The sequence below is a fragment of the Mustela putorius genome, unplaced genomic scaffold (genome assembly GCF_011764305.1).
Source record: "Mustela putorius furo isolate JIRA1106 unplaced genomic scaffold, ASM1176430v1.1 tig00003974_pilon_pilon_pilon, whole genome shotgun sequence".
NCBI lineage: Eukaryota > Metazoa > Chordata > Mammalia > Carnivora > Mustelidae > Mustela > Mustela putorius.
In genome coordinates this window covers 8,579,740-8,597,674 of record NW_025422117.1, presented here as the reverse complement: position 1 = coordinate 8,597,674, position 17,935 = coordinate 8,579,740, and the positions used below count along the sequence as shown (strand labels likewise).

Below are 17,935 nucleotides of genomic sequence, written 5' to 3'. Positions count from 1 at the left end.
AACTTGAATAGAGAAGTTTATCACTCACAGATCCTAAAGGAAGTACCTGGCATGCCTCAAGGGGCTGCACAAGAATGTCAAAGCAGGCACAAGCAGAGGTAGAGACAGGATCTGGGCTTCATGACTTTTAGGGTTTGTGAGTGGAAGTGATTTGCAGTTCCTGAGATAGCGCCAGACTGGGAAATTCAAACCTAAAGAGCAGGTTTTGATAAGCTCCTCTGGGGTCTTACCTAAAGTGTGCAAGAGGAGAGGGCACCGAGAGTTAAGGGAGACTGTTGATCTCAAGGGCTGTTGGGAAAGTCTTATTAAGAATTTACATTTCCTTGGACAGAACTGGAGGGTATTATACTAAGTGAAATAAGTCAAGCAGAGAAAGACAATTACCATACAGCTCCACTCATGTGGAATATAAGGAGTAGTGCAGAGGACCATAGGGGAAGGGAGGAAATCAGTTGGGAAGAAATCAGAGAGGGAGACAAACCATGAGAATGGACTCTAGGAAACAAACTGAGGGTTACAGAAGGGAGGGGGCATGGAGATGGGATAACCAAGTGGTGGGTATTACGGAGGGAATGTATTGCATGGAACACTGGGTGTTACACATAACTAATGAATCCTCGAACACTACATCAATGGTGTACTCTATGTTGTCTTGAACTTAATAAAAAATAAAAAAATGATAAAGAAAGAAAGACAGAAAGAAAAAGGTTTGCATTTCCTTGTGACTGTGGGTTGTTGTCTAGAGGCCTGTGGGTTGCTGTCTAGGGGACTGCGGGTGGCTGTGGGATGCTGTGTGAGGGGCTAGTGTAAGTTTAAGGTCCCTGCAGTCCATTGAGTCAAACAAAATAAATGCTCAGGCATCACTGAGGCATCACACTGAGGCATCATGGAGTAGTTTAGCTAAACTCTGCATTCACTTTAAGCTAGAAGAAACAGTTACTGCTACGTTTGTCTAAGGCAGGCCCAGGAATTGTCACCCTCTGTGAATCTATGGGGTGAAAGTTGTTTCCCACTTACTTCAGTCATTTCTTAATCAGAAATATTTAAATTACATAATTATATAATAAAATTATATAATTCTTTCAGAAGTCCAATCCCAGTTTTGTCTGAGAATTTATTATATTACATCATAATAAGTGGAGACTTCATTATATTACATCATAATAAGTGAAGCTATTTGGTTTGTGATTTATAAAAGACAATAGCTTAAGTGAAAATGTCTTTTAGATCAGTTTAAAACTGTTTTAAAGGAGAATTTTCAAAAAAAAAAAATGTGCAATTAAAAGATGTTTGTAGAAGGCGCCTGGGTGGCTCAGTGGGTTAAGCCGCTGCCTTCACCTCAGGTCATGATCTCAAGATCCTGGGATGGAGTCCCACACTGGGCTCTCTGCTCAGCAGGGAGCCTGCTTCCCTCTCTCTCTCTCTGCCTGCCTCTCTGCCTACGGTGATCTCGCTCTGTCAAATAAATAAATAAAATATTAAAAAAAAAAGATGTTTGTAGAGAATTTCTAATATTAGAGTTTACTTATTTTCTTAGTTTTTTCAAAATTTTAAAATATTAATAGTTATTTGTGATTATTCTTTCCAGTGATTTTTTTTTCTTTCAAATTAAGTCAGTGATGGAAGGAAGAAAGATAACTTTCACCCTCATCACAAAAATACAATTATAATGGGGTCAGATGAAAGGTTAGTAAGAGATCCCAATTTCTTGGCTAAGTAAATTGGTTCTTTATACAATAGTACAATATTCCTTAGAGGATTCATCAACAAAGAAAGGTAGCTGTCCTTTTTGGGATTTTCTGTTTACCATTTGTAAAGTCATATTTCCTGTCAACTAGCAAGAATCCAATAGTAATAGTTTTGTCACTCAAAAGAATGAAATTTCTGAAACTATGTGGCAACGCATAGCCACAGGGCTATTGTAGCAGATTAAAGCTATTTCTGTTGAAGTGTAAGTATATCCCATTATTCAATGACAAATAGGCTTTAGAATCAAATGGGAATATCTTTTTTAAATAGTTTGTTACTTCATTTATTTTTGTTTTTCATTTAAGTGACTGAATCTTTTATTCTATCTTGAGTTTCATATTTCAGAAATAATACATGAAAATTGTATTAAAATAGTTTTCTTCTTAGTACTGAGGCAAATAATATTTAAATAATTTATTTAACTAATTTAAGTATTAATAAAATTCATTTAAATAACTATATAGGGGCGCCTGGGTGGTTCAATATGTTAAAGCCTCTGCTTTCGGTTCAGGTCATGATCCCAAGATCCTAGGATCGAGCCCCACATCCGGCTCTCTGCTCAGCAGGGAGACTGCTTCCCCCTCTTTCTCTGCCTGCCTCTCTGCCTACTTGTGATCTCTGTCTGTGAAATAAATAAATAAAATCTTAAAAAAAATAGAAGAATAAATCACAAATATTTTTTTTAAAAATTGTATAAAATTCCTAGTAAAATATTAAACACATTAGTCATGCAGATAAAAATATTTAATTCAATCTAATTTAACACCAACATTGAGACACAAACTATAGATTTGACTGATAGTAGGCTAAATTTTTTTTCTTGACAAGAATCTACTTATATGAATGTATAAAGAGCCTATCAGGAAAAGAGTTCATTCTCTGAAAAGAATGTCTTTAATAAAATTTGGCCTAACATTTTATCATGTTTTTTTAAAGCAGATAGTTTTCTTGATTGGTCCCATTTTTATAAGAATAAGAAATCAGAGGAGAAATTAATAAGATATATGTGTCAAAATAAGAATGTCATTGCATAAATGGAAGGAAATGCATTTTCCCCACTTTAAAAAAAACAGATCATGTGTAGCTCTAACAAAAAATTCTATCTATGAGAAATCATACTCTGGAGTGACATAGTAAGCAATAATGATGAAGAGTTAAGATTTTTGTATAGTATGTCCATGGAAGTGACCAGAAATTTTCATGAAAACGCCAGGCATTCAATGAGAACCAAAAATTGGAAAAGGGGATCGTGTTCAAGGAAATAGATACAAGAAAATGTAATTGAGATAAATAATTAATAAGCATCACAGTAACACTCTATTGTAGACCCTGGCCCAGTAATGATTGAGGGGTTTGCATATCTATTTGACTATTGATGTATCTGTATCTGTTTCTGTATCTATATCCCTCATCTGGTCATCTTGGACATCAGTTTCATGGAGCATGTTTCTACCTTTTTTAAATTTTTTTAATTTATTTAATTGAGAGAAAGAGAGAAAGGACATGAGCAGGAGAGGGGGAGAGAATCTTGAGCAGACTCTGTGACAAGCACAGAGCTTTCGATTCAGGGCTAGATCTCAGGACCAAGAGTTGGACACCTAACCAACTATGCCACACAGGTGTCCCTCTATCATTTTAAAGATGAAGAAATTAAAGCATAGAAAATTTAAGTGACTTGTTTAAGGTTACAAAATTAGTAATTTCAATGTCTAGAGTTAGAATTGATAGTTTCTAGTCTGATTCCAAAACTAGTGCTTGCTTTCTACAGAAACTTAAATTTCCTCAGTGAGACTTATGGAGCTACTGGTGATAAAGGGGTATTGAAGAGGTGATCAGGTTAGTGGGGGTAGGGGTTACTGCATAAACTAAATTACTTTTAAAAAATATTAAATCCTGCACTCACCAAACCAAGATGGGGAGGGTATTGTCCCTATTGCATTGACACTCTATGTGATTAGCTGTTGCTTCACGTTAGTGAAATCTCTTTCCTTAAATTTGGATGTTAGGCTTATTCATGTAATTTGTATTACTCTTTAAGATGTCAACAGTGGTTATGCAGTCAGAAGTTTGAAATGTATTTTTGCAGTTGGTTCTGTGATCTTGTAAATCTGATGCTGTCACATGAAGAAATGGTCCAGATAACCCACTGATTGAAGAAGGATGAGACATATGGAGCAGATGTAAACTTTGGAGTCAAGCCAAGCTGAGGCCAGCCTTTATTGATCAATCCCCAGCCAATTTTCAGACAAATAAGGGAGAATAAATGGTTATTATGTCAAATAGTTGAGTTTCAAGATGGTTTGTCGAACAGATTTTTTATGGAAATAGCTGGTAGACACAGTCAACAACAACATTCTTCAACTATAGAATCTCCACTTTAATATTTGAATATATTAGATTAAAAAAAAATTCTCAAAATAAGCTACTGTTCCTTAAAGAAGTATAAAGCCACTGTTTAATATTATGTCGTCTTTAAATTCTTTGATACAACATGAAAATGTTACCTGTTCATCACATTTTTTGCATATTTCTTTCTGATCTATATTCCATTAAATGCTGTAGAAGCTATATACAACTGACTCATAATCAGTCAAAACATATAGACATTTTAGTAAACTGTCCACTTAAATCTGCAATCATTAAACTACAAAGAATTTGGAGATTTTTTTATAAGTAGAGAAGCAAATTTTTCCTCATTACTTTCCTAAAAAAGTAGTTTAGAAAGAATGTGAGGAAACCGAAGTATGCAAAAGCATCCTGTATTTATTAATCCAAAGGTGTATATCACCTTAACATAAATGAGCACCTGAAACCAAACACAGCCAGATTTGCATGGAACTGTATGACTACACGTACTATACTTAGTTCTGGAAAAATAAACAGACATTTAAAGCATAAAAATTATTCACAAAATTTTTATTACTTCTTAAGTTCTCAAATATTTATTTGTGTGCGTGTTGTGTGTGTGTAACTGTGGCATTATAACACTTTAATATCAAATGAACACTTTCATTGAATGTGATGTAAACAAGAGTAGTATCTCAAAATAACCAAATATTACTATGATATATTCAACTATTTACTTAAACATTCCAAAAACTTACTGTTTCTTAGCTTCTGACTAGTTAGCGAATACATGTATAATTTCCTCTAGAACATTTGTGCCCCAAAATACATAAAGCCTTTTTTTATCTTACATACATTTATTAGTAATTATCTTTAGAAAAAGAGTTTCTGATCTCTCATAATTTCCCTGATATAGTCAAGATTATGCTTGATTTTAATAATGAATATGTGAACACTGCCAGAATCCATACTTCGGTTAATAGACACCAAGGAATTTGGCATTCTTTGAATTAGTATATTTGCTAAGTTCATTTCCATTTTTTGTTAACAGCATTATATGGCCCTTCTTAAGACCTAGGTGTTTTTATTTTTAACTACTAGCAAATATTAGCTTATTTAATTAATGTGGTCTTCCTAACAGCAATATGTGTAAAAAGAGTAGAACTAATTCAGTGAATTCCAAAAACTAAACATAATAACTACACAGGACTAAATAACACAAGAAACAACTCCAATTTTGCACTTTGAGCTAGATCAAAATCAACAACATATTTCAGTAAATCTCATATAGGTAAATATTTTAGGCTTTATAGGCCACAAAGTCTCTATGGCAGTTAAAGTCATGTCTGCCAATGTTGTACTAAAACAGCCATAGATAACATTGAATCATTGCCATTGCTCCAATAAAACTTGGTTTACAAAATGAGATAATGGTCTGGGGGGAGCCAGTGGGTCATAATTCGGTGTCTCCTATGTTAGATGGTAAGCACAGAATATGATTCTGGTTGTATGGAAGTGTAAAGGAAACCAATAACACTTGACACTAAACACTCCAAACGTTGTTTCCTTGAGGAATTCTCCTTTTGGGAGAACTAAAAGCATTCCATGCTCATTAAATTAAAAATAAAAACAACAAAACCAAGAAACTGTGATACAAGTGAAAGCAAAATGGTACCATGTTACCGTAGCTGAATATAATGAAGTTACATCATTGTACAATTTATATGTAAAGCAAAAACAAGCACTCTTTTTTTTTTTTTCATTTGCTATATATTAATGGGACCCAAAGAAATGAACGTTCATTTTGAAAAGAAGTGGTTGTTAAGTAAATATTGAATCATTCCAGAGATTGTGATTGTAGACAGTTAACTTTGTCAGGACCTTTTCTAGACTTCCACAAAGTAATTGATAAAAGTGAAAAGATCACAAGAAATCTTTTTCTAATCTTGAATTTTGAAAATGAAGTAACTTAAAAACACTAATAGCAGGATATTAGCACTACTTTTACATATGAAAGAGATCACATTTAGTCTCCCTATTGATGATAAATTTATGACTTCTGCTATATTTGGCTAGCAGAGAGGAATTGAACAGCATGGTCCTGGAAGAAAGACTTAAATACATCAGTATACTTATTATGCCAAGCAAATGGAACAATTTACAGATTGGGAGCAGTGCAAAGTGTTGTCATTCTGGGCATGAGCAACATCTATCATCTTATACAGAAATAGAACATTCTGTTCAGAGTGTTCCAGTCTTGGCTCTCAGTTCCTAAGATAAATCTCAACCCAGAACAAGTCAGTGATAGGATTATAGCAGAGAGCACAATAGAGGCTTGACAATGCAGTGATTAGTTAATTAACCTGAGTACTCAGAGACCAATCGATATGATAGAATGTACAGAAAACAAACTGGATATGCAAATTTTTCCTATATTTGAAATGATTCACATTATAAAATAGCCCTAGCAATTTGCATATGGAAAGTAGTAAATGAACATGTTCTCTAAATATGGTATTTTAATTCTCAGTACTTTGGGTCAGATTGTTCACAGAATCATATAATCCAATTTATTTGTAGAAAATGAAAAAAATAGATTGTTCACTTTACTCAATAACTTAGGTATGACCAAGTGACAGATTCCTTTAGGCTTTCATTAAACTTTGTTAATATAATTAACAGAGTCACTCTTGGATTGCTTCACAATTAATTGTTTACATGTCTATGTCTCTTGAAAGAACTAGAGCTACTTGAAAATACAAATTGAATCCGTTGAAATTTATACCTAATACCATAGTTGGCATAGTATACATCTAGTGTTCAGTAAGTAATTGTAAAATTACTTCAATTGAATATAATTTTTGTTGTTGTTTTGGAAATGATGTAATCATATATCTAGAAAACACTCGTTTTCTACCCCTTCTGATTCCAATTAGTTGGAAAGGTTTATATGTCTTAGAATTTTTAATTTAAAGTAGCAGTTGAGAAGCACTGTCTGTTGTAGCATTTTCTGTGAAACCAAATAAAAGATCAACTCATGAATCCTAGACATTCAGACATATAAGCTATGAAATTTCAAAACCAAGAAAGAATTTCTACTACCCATATGATAAAAGTTAAATAAAAATATTCTTATCCAGGCTTTCTCTCAAGTCAAAATAGTGTTTTGTTTTAAAACATTACTTAATCTGGAAAAACAAAACAGAACAAAACCAAAAACTGTTGTAGTGTTGTAGGTTTGAATAAATGGTTCATTAAAGTAGATGCATGACCCACAAAAGGCACAGGCAGACCACCCAATATACTAGTTCAAATATTAGAGAAAAAATTGTGTTGAATTTAATGTATATTTTAGTAAATAAAAAAGTTCAGATGTTTCCTGTAAACACCAGAAACATCACTGCTTAATTTTAAGTGTAAGCATATATAGGATAAGTGAGAACAGTTTGACTTTTCATTACTAAAAGATTGTCAGATAATCGGTTTTAGTGGTGGCATCATTCCAGAGGCCCTGAACAGACATTTTTCCAAATAAACATACAAATAGCCAATAGGTACATGAAAATAGTGCTTAACATCACTAATCATCAAGAAAATGTGACTCAAAACCACAATGAGCTATCACCTCACACCTCTTAGATGGCACTTATTAAAAAGACAAAAGGTAACAACTGTTGGGGAAGATGAAGAAAAGGGAACCATTGTGCTCTATGGGTTGGGATGAGTATTTCGACAGCCAGAGTGGAAAATAGTGTAGAGATTCCTCAAAAAATTATTCAACCATAAAAAGAAGAAAATCCTGACTTCAACTCAGGTCCTGATCTCAGAGTGCTGAGATGAAGCCCCACCTTGGGGCTCTGCAGAGTCTGCTTCAGTTCCTCTCTCCATCACCCTCTGCCCCTCCCCACCAGGCTCTCTCTCTCAAATAAAAATACATAAATCTTTAAGGAAGAAAGAAAAAGAAAATGCTGACATTTGAGGCAGTATGGATGGATCTTGAGGGCATTACCAGCGAAATAAGTCAGAGAAAGACAAATACTGCATGATCCCTCTAATGTGCAAATCCTGAAACTCCAAACTCCTAGAAAGAGTAGACGTGATTTCCAGGGGCTGCGGGGCTGGGGAAAATCAAGAGATAGTGATAAGAGTACGAACTACCTTTTATAAGATGAGTAAGTTCTAGAGATTTAATGTATAGCATGGTGACTATTGTTAATAATATATACTTAAAATCTTAAATAATTAAGTATACTTAATACTTAAGATCTAAAATACTCAAGATTTTAGTTGTTCTCATCACACACACACACAGGTCATTATGTCAGGTGACGGATGTGGTAACTGACATTATTTTGGTAATCATTTCACAATATATATGTGTATTAAATTACCTTAAATTACACAGTACGATGTGTCAGTTATATCTCAATAAAGCTGAAGGTAAAAACCACCAAAAGAATAGGATACAGAGGAAATGTATAATTGTCATGATGTAATTTCAGTAATTTTTTTAATTCCTAAATTTGATAGATCATCTAATGGCCCTAGTTTGATCGAAATCAAAGGAGGTACAGATATGCAGATAAGTAAGTTACATAAAGTCACAATATGTATTAGAGAAAGCATTGGCAGAAATCAAAATAATTTTGTTGAATAACTGCAGGCACAACAGGTTTTTTGTTTGTTTGCATTTTATGACCTTTTCTAAAAGTTTTTTTCACAGGCAATATGAAGGTATGAAATGAGTATGGGCCATAAGTAATGGACCAAAGTATGATTTCACCACTTACTATGTCTATAAACTTAGGCATGGTGTATTATATTACTTTAATATCTTTGAGCCTGTCATCGCTAATTCGTGAAAAAAAGGAAAAAAAAAACAAATTTTCTTGCTTTATGATACATTATTTAGCAAATTTATCGAAAGACATGTACAGGGGCACCTGTGTGGCTCAGTCATTAAATGTCTGCTTTTGGCTCAGGTCCTGATCCCAGGGTCCTGGAATCCAGGCCCACACTGGGCTCCCTGCTCAGCAGAAAGCCTGACTCTCCCTCTCCCCATCTCCCTGCTTGTATTCCTTCTGTGCTGTCTCTCTCTCTCTGTGTCAAATAAATTAATTAATAAATAAATAAATGAATGAATAACATCTTAAAAAAAATAATAGACTTGTACAGACTCATTAAAATGGTGAACACTAAGTTTTAAAATATTTTACTGATGCTATTCATACTAAAAATGTAAGGCGGATATTAAGATCACACAGGTTAATGACACAGTGCGTATGACTCAAAAATCCTGAAAATACTCCAGTGCTAGAGGAAAAGTGAAAGCTTTTTGGGAAGAAAAAAACAAAAATATGCGAGATAAGTTGAGCTGTTAATAGTAAATACCAGGCAGAGGCAAGCAAGTGGTGGGCGGGCCAGTTGGGGGCAGGTCCAACCGGGACTGGCAGCGGACAGCCCTGCCTGAGAAGGGTTGTAGGGAGAGCCCCTGCGTTTTGTAATGACGCCACTGGCGCTGGAGCTTCAAGGTCTGAGTCTGGGGCTGCAGCCATGGCCTACTGCCCACAGGAAGGGAAAGGGTGAATTCTGTCTGGGACCTATGACAATCACGAAGCTCCAAGCAGTGGGAGCTGGTGCCTGATGATCCCAAGAATCCTAATGAGCATGGATTGATCTTGCCAAATGGGGACATTAACTGGAACTGGCCATGGGAGGGGCCCCTGTGGGGTATGGCCAGCGGCCCCTATGGGAAACAATTTAAGTGGGCCCTTTTCTGCTTGCAGTATAGCACAGAAGATACCAAGCCATCAGACTGTGTCGACCAGTTTTGGGCCATGCAAGAATGCATGCAGAAACACCACTACCTCTGTCCTCAGAAAGAGGAAGAGGAGGTGATGCCAGCAGAACTTTTAGAACAGGCAGCTCCCACTGAGGCCCCTGCAACCAAAGAAGAGCAGGTGTAAAGCTAATGAGGACCACAAGGCATTGGGCTCCAATCCTTCTGCTTCAGAGTGATAGGAACATTTTGCAAAATGCCTTTCAGTCATTCTCTGATAACGTCTCTTTCCCTTTTTGTTCCTTGCACCATAATATACAAAGTAACTTATTTTGATGATTGGGGTCCTCATCCTTTGACACATACACTGGAAAAAAATGTGTCTTACATAAACTTGTCAGCAAATGTAGTTGTCAGTTTTGAATTCTCTTCTCAGATTACCCAGAACTTTGACTATGCTCAGCAATAAAAAGTCATTATCTGGCAGTATCGTGTGAGTGAGCTGATTTATTTTGATTGATTATATCTCTTTTAGTAGATTTTATACCCCTTTGGGAAATGAAATAGAAACAAAAGCATTCTCCTTTAAAAATGCTGGAGTGGGACCATTCCTGATGCAAGAGGCCAGGTGGATAATCAGAGATAATTATTCATTAAGAACCATCTTGACCTTGAGTACATGAGGAGGTACTATTTTTCATTTCAGATACATTTCGGTTTCCATTTTTACATTAAACTCCAGGTTTTCTGTGTTTGGAAATTGGAGCTTTGGGCCATCAGATTTGCAATCCCTTTCTAACTGAAGAGAAAGGCTGGTTTTGTTGTTCTTGTGATTCCAAAAGCCCTGGTTTGGGGCTTGTGTTCACATTGGCTCTGTCTATGGCAGATGCAATGTTCTTGAAAGGTGGGGACTTAATGGTTACCAAAGTAATAGCCAAGAGAAGAAGTGATGTGGATTAAGTAGACAAGTAAAAGGAAAACATTATTTTTATCTGGAAAATATAGTAAATATGAGAGATGAATACTTAAACAATAAAGAAGAGAGAGAGAGTACACAAATTTTGTGAACCTGGGATAGAGTTCTAGTTTATGGAAATATACACACATCTAGCTACTAGTAATAACAGTGTAGGTAAAATGATGACATAAATGCATAGACAGATTTGAGAAATAATATAAAGGTAGAATGAATTTGTTGTGGTCAAGGAATAGGAACTAGAATAATTCCTGATACATGAGTTCTTTGAGAAGGAGGTTTTCTAGAGGAATAAGGTAAGATATATAGAAAATACAAAGGAGTTAATGAGTTTTGAAATGGACTTTTTCAGTGTTGGGCCACATCCTCTGTGTGTGTGTGTGTGTGTGTGTATACAGGGGTAGGGGGAATATTTGATAAATTTTGATGCCATGTTTAGAACTGTTCAATAGAATAAAATGCCATTAAAAATTTTTAAGTATATTGAATGCCATTTCAGCCATGCATTTTTTATGCATTGGGTTTCACTATTTTTAAACATTTGTTTGTTTTAAAGATTATATTTGTTTATCTGACAGAAAGATACACAAGGAGAGAGGGAACACAAGCAGGAGGAGTGGGAGAGGGAGAAGCAGGCTTCCTGCCCAAGCAGGGAGCCCAATGAGGGCTTGATCCCAGGACCCTGGGATCATGACCTGAACCCAAGGCAGACAATTAATGACTGAGCCACCTAGACGCACCCTGACTATTTTCAAACATTTGTAATCAATTGATTGAGACTTTTGTTGGTATCAGCTAAAATAAATAAAATACATTTTTCTCTTGATCAGTGTTGATAGGTTAAAAGTACAAATATGATAGTTTTGCCTCCCCAAAAGATGAAGGTTAGGTTTTTGTTTCTATTAGTCCATGTAAGAGAAAAGAACCTCTGGCAGCTTCTGTACTGTGGTTTCAGATGGTCATTGAACATCGTTTCACTTAATTTATTCTCATTGCTTCTGGCCCAGTTCTGTCATTGACTTGAAAGACTTTTCATATAAATGACACTAATGCTCTTTCACACTGAGTGCTGGCAGCTCACATAGGAATATCATCTAGAAAGTTTTCTTTATCAACTTTTGATTTGTTTTATATGAGAATTGCAAGTGAGTTCACCATGAGTTATTCTTAAAGTCTGAAAGGAATAAATCAAATTAATCACTGTTGGAATAAAAAATAATAGAAATAAATAGAAATGTATTTTGAGTCATTTATATTTTCTTTATTTTATAACTAATTTTAATATAAAATTATGAAGCAAATGTTTATTTAAATTAGTCAGCATTTACATCGTGCTTTTGAATAAATAAGCCACACACACATGCACATACACACATAAGTGCATATGTCTAATAACAGAAAGCAGCACAAAATATTATAAAATTACATAGTAAAGATCCCTATGACGTACTGATATACCCTGTCCCCAGAGGCAAAAATGTTAATGGTTCTTGTTGATTCTTTGGAAATAATAGCATAGCAGACCCCAGAAGGGATTTGAATGTCCTTCGTCCTATTTTAAATTGAAAGGAAGTTACTGTCCACAATATTCTAAACTGCGCACTTTTTATTTCAAAAAATATTATCAGTTCTAACTCTTACAAATTTAGTCTCCTGGGTTGTGAACTCATTAGGTTATACCACGAACCCATTATAAGCTGTCCCACAAGGCTGTAATTGACTGCTGTGATTTAAGCATGAAATCACATGTGAATATTATTTAAGCACTTTTTTTGTTGTCTCTAAAATGTGGAAAATAGTATGTAAGTTAAAACATTTCTGAATATCTTTGGAAAAATGTCCACCTCAGTCTTCGTTAACTCCAAAATTCCATTTCTGTTGTAAGGCACATTCTCAAGAAGCTAAGAGCCAACTATATTGTTTTTAAGCTTTTATGAGCCAACATTACACAGATCGTATCTTGGACTAACAGTCTTATACCCATAAGAAAACGTGCAAAATTGCACCTGAAGGACTAGTTGTATGCTACAATCTTAATGAATTCCCTCATGCTCTTCAACTAGGTTTACCTTGGCTTCAGTAGAGATTACAGCTTCCCTGGCTATCCATAGTCCTCTGCATTCTAAAATGTAATCAGAAATTAGTTATTTCTACTACAATATCAACCACATGTATGACTTGCTATTCTTTTGCTTGTTACCCTCTTAAATGGTGACCATGTTTTCTGCTTAATTCTTTGATTCGGTCATGGTCACACTAAAAATCTTGTTATGAAACAAATCATACTATCTATAATAATATACTTTGAAATATTTCACTCCTTTTTATACTATTTCATGTCACCTTTTCAGGGTGCTTTATTAAAGTCTGCCTCTAGATTGCAGCAGAATCATGACATATTCATGGATTACAACACTTTTTTCCTATTACTATTTCCATTTTCCTGTTTATTTTTTTCTCCATGTCCAGATTAAAATCAGTGATTTATAAGAACAGTTAAATAGTTACAAATTATCTAATCCCCTTTTTTCACTTTTTCCTTACTTGCCTTGAAACTCAACCTCTGGATAAATCCTATAATTTATTCTGTCTACATGATCATAGAAAGAAAACAATCAACCATGTTATAATTTAAATTCTTAATTTCACACTTCAATTTGGACTTGGTATTTTCTTAAAATACTTTTCCCCCCTAAAAGTCGGTAGGAGACAATTCTTCATGAATGTTTTCACTTCCCTTCATGGTCTGGGATTTGGGAATAAAAAGAACTACTTGGTAGACTTGGTAAAAAATTGATTGAGTAGTAAATATGCCCTGGAAACTGGAGATTGAGTATTTCTTACAAATGATTTATAGTCTTATATCCCTAGGAACCAGTTACTTACAATGCAGTGAAGTGAAGCCAGAGACTTATTTCTTTTCCGCGATGCTCTCACCCATGGGGATTCATTTATATTCCAAAATGAAGGTGCTAATGAATGTTAGTAACATTCTACTGTATACGTGGACTATTGATATTCCATTGCCTACTGGTGGAAAACACATAAACCTACACACGCCTCTTTCATATTTAACCTGGCAAGATAAACTAATACCAGTTTCCCAACTTTTGGGTCTGTTACCAAATATTGATACTAAGTACAATAACAGTGAGGTTCTAGCTGGAGAAATGATTCACTTGGGGTGTTTTAAGTAGTAAGGGAATCAGAGAATCTTAAACATTGTAAGGGCTAGATGAGTGAAAGTTGGAAATCTGTGCGTTTAGAAAGTGCCTAAATTTCTAGGAACCTACAACCAGTGTCTAACCTACCTACAACAATAAAACAAATCATTCACAGGAACTCAACTGGAAACTAAGATTTACCTTGCCTATGCATTTTCTGGTAACTGCAGCTAGAAAGTAATGTCTTGTCTTCTGTTTTTCAAATTTTGCAAAACGTGTCTCAATCTAGCCTGAAGTCCTGCTTTCAAGGAATACCACAATGCACAATTCTCAGCCATCTCTTCTGTGGTACATGAGTGTGTGTAAGGTGAATGGAGATGAAAGATCCAACACACTGATTTTTTTGAGAAGGAGCTTTATGCTAATATTGCTTGCTTGTGAGATTTCTTAAGCATTTAGCTTTTTTTCATTTTCTCTCTCCTCCACTCTCTTCTCTGTTCACCATAGGGATTAAAGAAGAATCAATATATCCAATACCCAATGCTGTCCACAAAATAAGGTCGAGTTTAAATCTCAGGATGTGCCATTTCCCTGTAGAAATGTGGTCTACTTGTCCTTTTCTTGAAATGCAACAATTAGACCTTCTTTCTTCATTTCCTATAGACGCTACATGACTGCCAATGCCTTTAATAGCCTTTCTTTCTATATTATTGCATGCAGATTAAGATGCCTTTCATTTCATGAAAAACACAGCCTATATCATGTGTTTTATTTTCATAATGGTGTGTGTTGGGGCAGAGTTATTCCTATGAAAAGAATGGGGGAAATGCAACATTTTGGTAAGTCAAACAGAAAACTGCCTTTGTTCCTTTTTTTTTTTTTTTTTCAGTAATTGATGCTCCTCTGAGTACTGTTACAGTCCCAACAGAGATTCCCGATCCTCAATGTAAATTTTTCCCTAAATACCATATTAATTCCTTCTTAATGCTTGTATTATGTCTGAAACATATCTTATGGTTTCAAAATCCTTTATAGTTTTCATTAACTTTCTACTTGCAGATTTTCATGTCCTTGGATCTCACTGTAAGTATAACCTTGTATCTTGAAGTAGTACACTGTAGAGAAGTTTAGTTCTTCTTTACCCACCAAGTGGGCTAGGGAGTGTAGGTTTTACATTCTTCTGAAGAGAATTTATTTTTCTTACTTTAAGTGTTTGATCCTTCAGTCCCTCCTTCAACCTGGTCTCATTCAAATTCTATCCATCCAGGAAATCTTAAAATACCTAAGTTTGAAATTAAACCTTACCAGTCTTCCAGGATATTCACTTAAGAATTTTCTTAATTTAAATTAGTTTTTGATAAAGGTGTTACGTGTTGTACAGAAATTGTTCAGTTCTCTCTATATAATTTAATTTACATATTTAAACTTTTGACCCTTGTTTCTCTTGCCTCTTTTCTAATTCTTTGTATATTTATTGCTATTATTCTGAATATTATCAGTATATCCAGCCAGTATAAGTCCAACCTCCTTAGTTTATCCTCTGACCTTAGTCACTATCACCTCAATAAGTATTTTCTAGATAGCTATTATTTGTCTTAAAATATTTGCTGCAAAGTTTTATGTAAAGAAAAAAACCCTAATGACCAGTCCCCTCAGAATACAATAATCTCAACCACATCTATCTAACATTCTTTTCGCAGACCTTCTAACATCCTTTTACCAGCTCAATTATTCCTTCAGCTCCATCATCCTTTGTTGATGAGAGCACTTAATTCAATATGTAATTTTTCCAAGAAAGATTTTCTTCCTTCTTTGGTCAGCCCTGCAGGTGTTTTCTCAATCAGGGGTTTCAAGTCACCTTCCAAACACATATTGTCTTCTTGAGAATCACTGTTTATATAAATCTGGTTTTAATTTCATTGGTTGAGTGACTTAGAAGTTCCTTTATTGCAAGTAACTGTGATAGAAAGATTAAAATAATGCTTTATAAACCAACAACCATTAAAATTACTGCATTGTTCTTTGTCCCTTCTCAAAATAACAGCATTTTCTCATTTACCTAACATTTCTCATAAACAGGAGGGTGACTGGAAGATATTTTTAGTAAATTCTGCATTCTGAATTTGGAATATAGCAGTATCTCAGATGTCTCAGTAGAACTTAAGTAGCACTGGTTTTTAGGTATCATGATGTAACACTTCTGTGTTCCCCAATTTAGTGCCATTTGTTGTTTCTTTCCAACCCCACACGATTGAACCCTGGAAAACGGTTCTTTCAATGTATACTACCTGGAAAGCTAAAGAACAGTGATCAAGTCCACGACATTTAGTGACATTCTGCCATAAGTTAGGTTTGTCAAGTTCCCCATAAACTTACTTATTTGATCTAACTCTCAAGTACAGCCTTCCCCAACAGTGACCTTTAAAAACATTCAATTCCATAGCTCCTGCAATATCCACAAAACTTTACGGGTGTGAAACAAGAATGTTCACAGCTTGTTGATGAATATGATATTCCATTAGAGCCATTATTATATGATGAGTCCATCCAAATAGTGCTTTGTATTTCTCTTCAAGCTGCTTATCTTACATGGGGTGTATCCTGGAACATAGTTATCTCTATTGTCCTTGCTTACAGGTTTTTGTTTTTGTTTTTTAATTTTTAGCGAGTGTCCAGGGATGTTATATCAGCTTTACTCAATAGAGCAAGACCAGTGACTAACATCTCTAAGGACACTTGAAGCACATGGACCAGGGATGATCAAAAACATCATGTGTATTGTTCACATTATATATTTATGGCATTAGTATAATAGAAATATGTTATGAATCAAAAGATACTCTATGTGCCATAAGTTTCTCAACTCTGTATATTTTAACCACCCTTTCCCAATTTATCTGTTTGAGGAAGATACCATAACATTCTTCTTAAAGTTCTTTGTGTTAACTTTGGAGAATAGTTATCTATAATGTCATGACCCCATCTTTCCTGAAACTGTCAAAGTATTATTTTCATTTTCTTAGAAAAAATTCTGTCCACTTTCACGTTTGACTGATTCAGAGAAAGAAACTAATATGAGAAATTTAGACCAGTCCTTCTCAGTGTTTGGAGAAATGAAGTACAGTCTACTTTATTCCCCCACTAGGAAGCTTTCTTAAAACTGTGCTACCTTGATTGTTGAAATACAAAATTCAGTACCTCTGCTGTTTAGTAATCAACACCCTACTCAATTTGTTGACAGTACTTTTCTAGGGTGTCTGAGAAAAATAACTAGAAATCTAAACCCAACCTACAAAGTGCATAGCAATAATAACTGTAGTCAACAGTCCATAAATTGAGTCCTCAGGTGGTGCTGTGTCATTATTTTTCTCCAAATTATTCAGAGAGAGTCTTGGGAATGTGTGTATATCAGCAGGAACCCAATATTTTTCCAAGAAACAAGTGTATATTTCTCACAATTTACACCTTTAGTGAGTGTAAGAACTGAAAGAGATCTTGCCCTGGTTGGCTCGGTGGAAGTAACATGTTTATATCTTGCTCTGGACTTGCTAAACTTTTGTAAACACTTTCTCCATTGACTATAGTCTTCCTCTATTTCCATTTATTACTTGTTTTGATTATAAATTGACTTAGGGTAGTTTTATTCATGTTTCCTGTGCTTATTCTCTGAATTTCTTACACATGTGGTTTAGTACTATTTTTCCAAAGTTGGAAAATACTCCACAGTCTTATCTTCAATTTGTTTTGGTCCCTTCTACTTTCCCTCTTTTGTGAATTCCAGTTACCCATGTATTAGACATCTTAAAGTTGTTTCACAGTCCACTGCTACTCTGTTCAATTTTATTTTTCAGCTTCTTTTCCCTTTGTGTTTTACTTTTGATAGTTTCTACTTCTTTGTTTCCAAGTAATTAAACATTTTTT

The 17,935-nt window shown here is 34.8% G+C and overlaps 1 pseudogene; it reads left to right on the top strand.

Moving 5' to 3' along the window:
• The first annotated feature begins 9,648 nt into the window (after nucleotides 1-9,648).
• On the top strand, nucleotides 9,649-10,061 carry LOC101684803 (annotated as a pseudogene).
• Nucleotides 10,062-17,935: the final 7,874 nt, after the last annotated feature.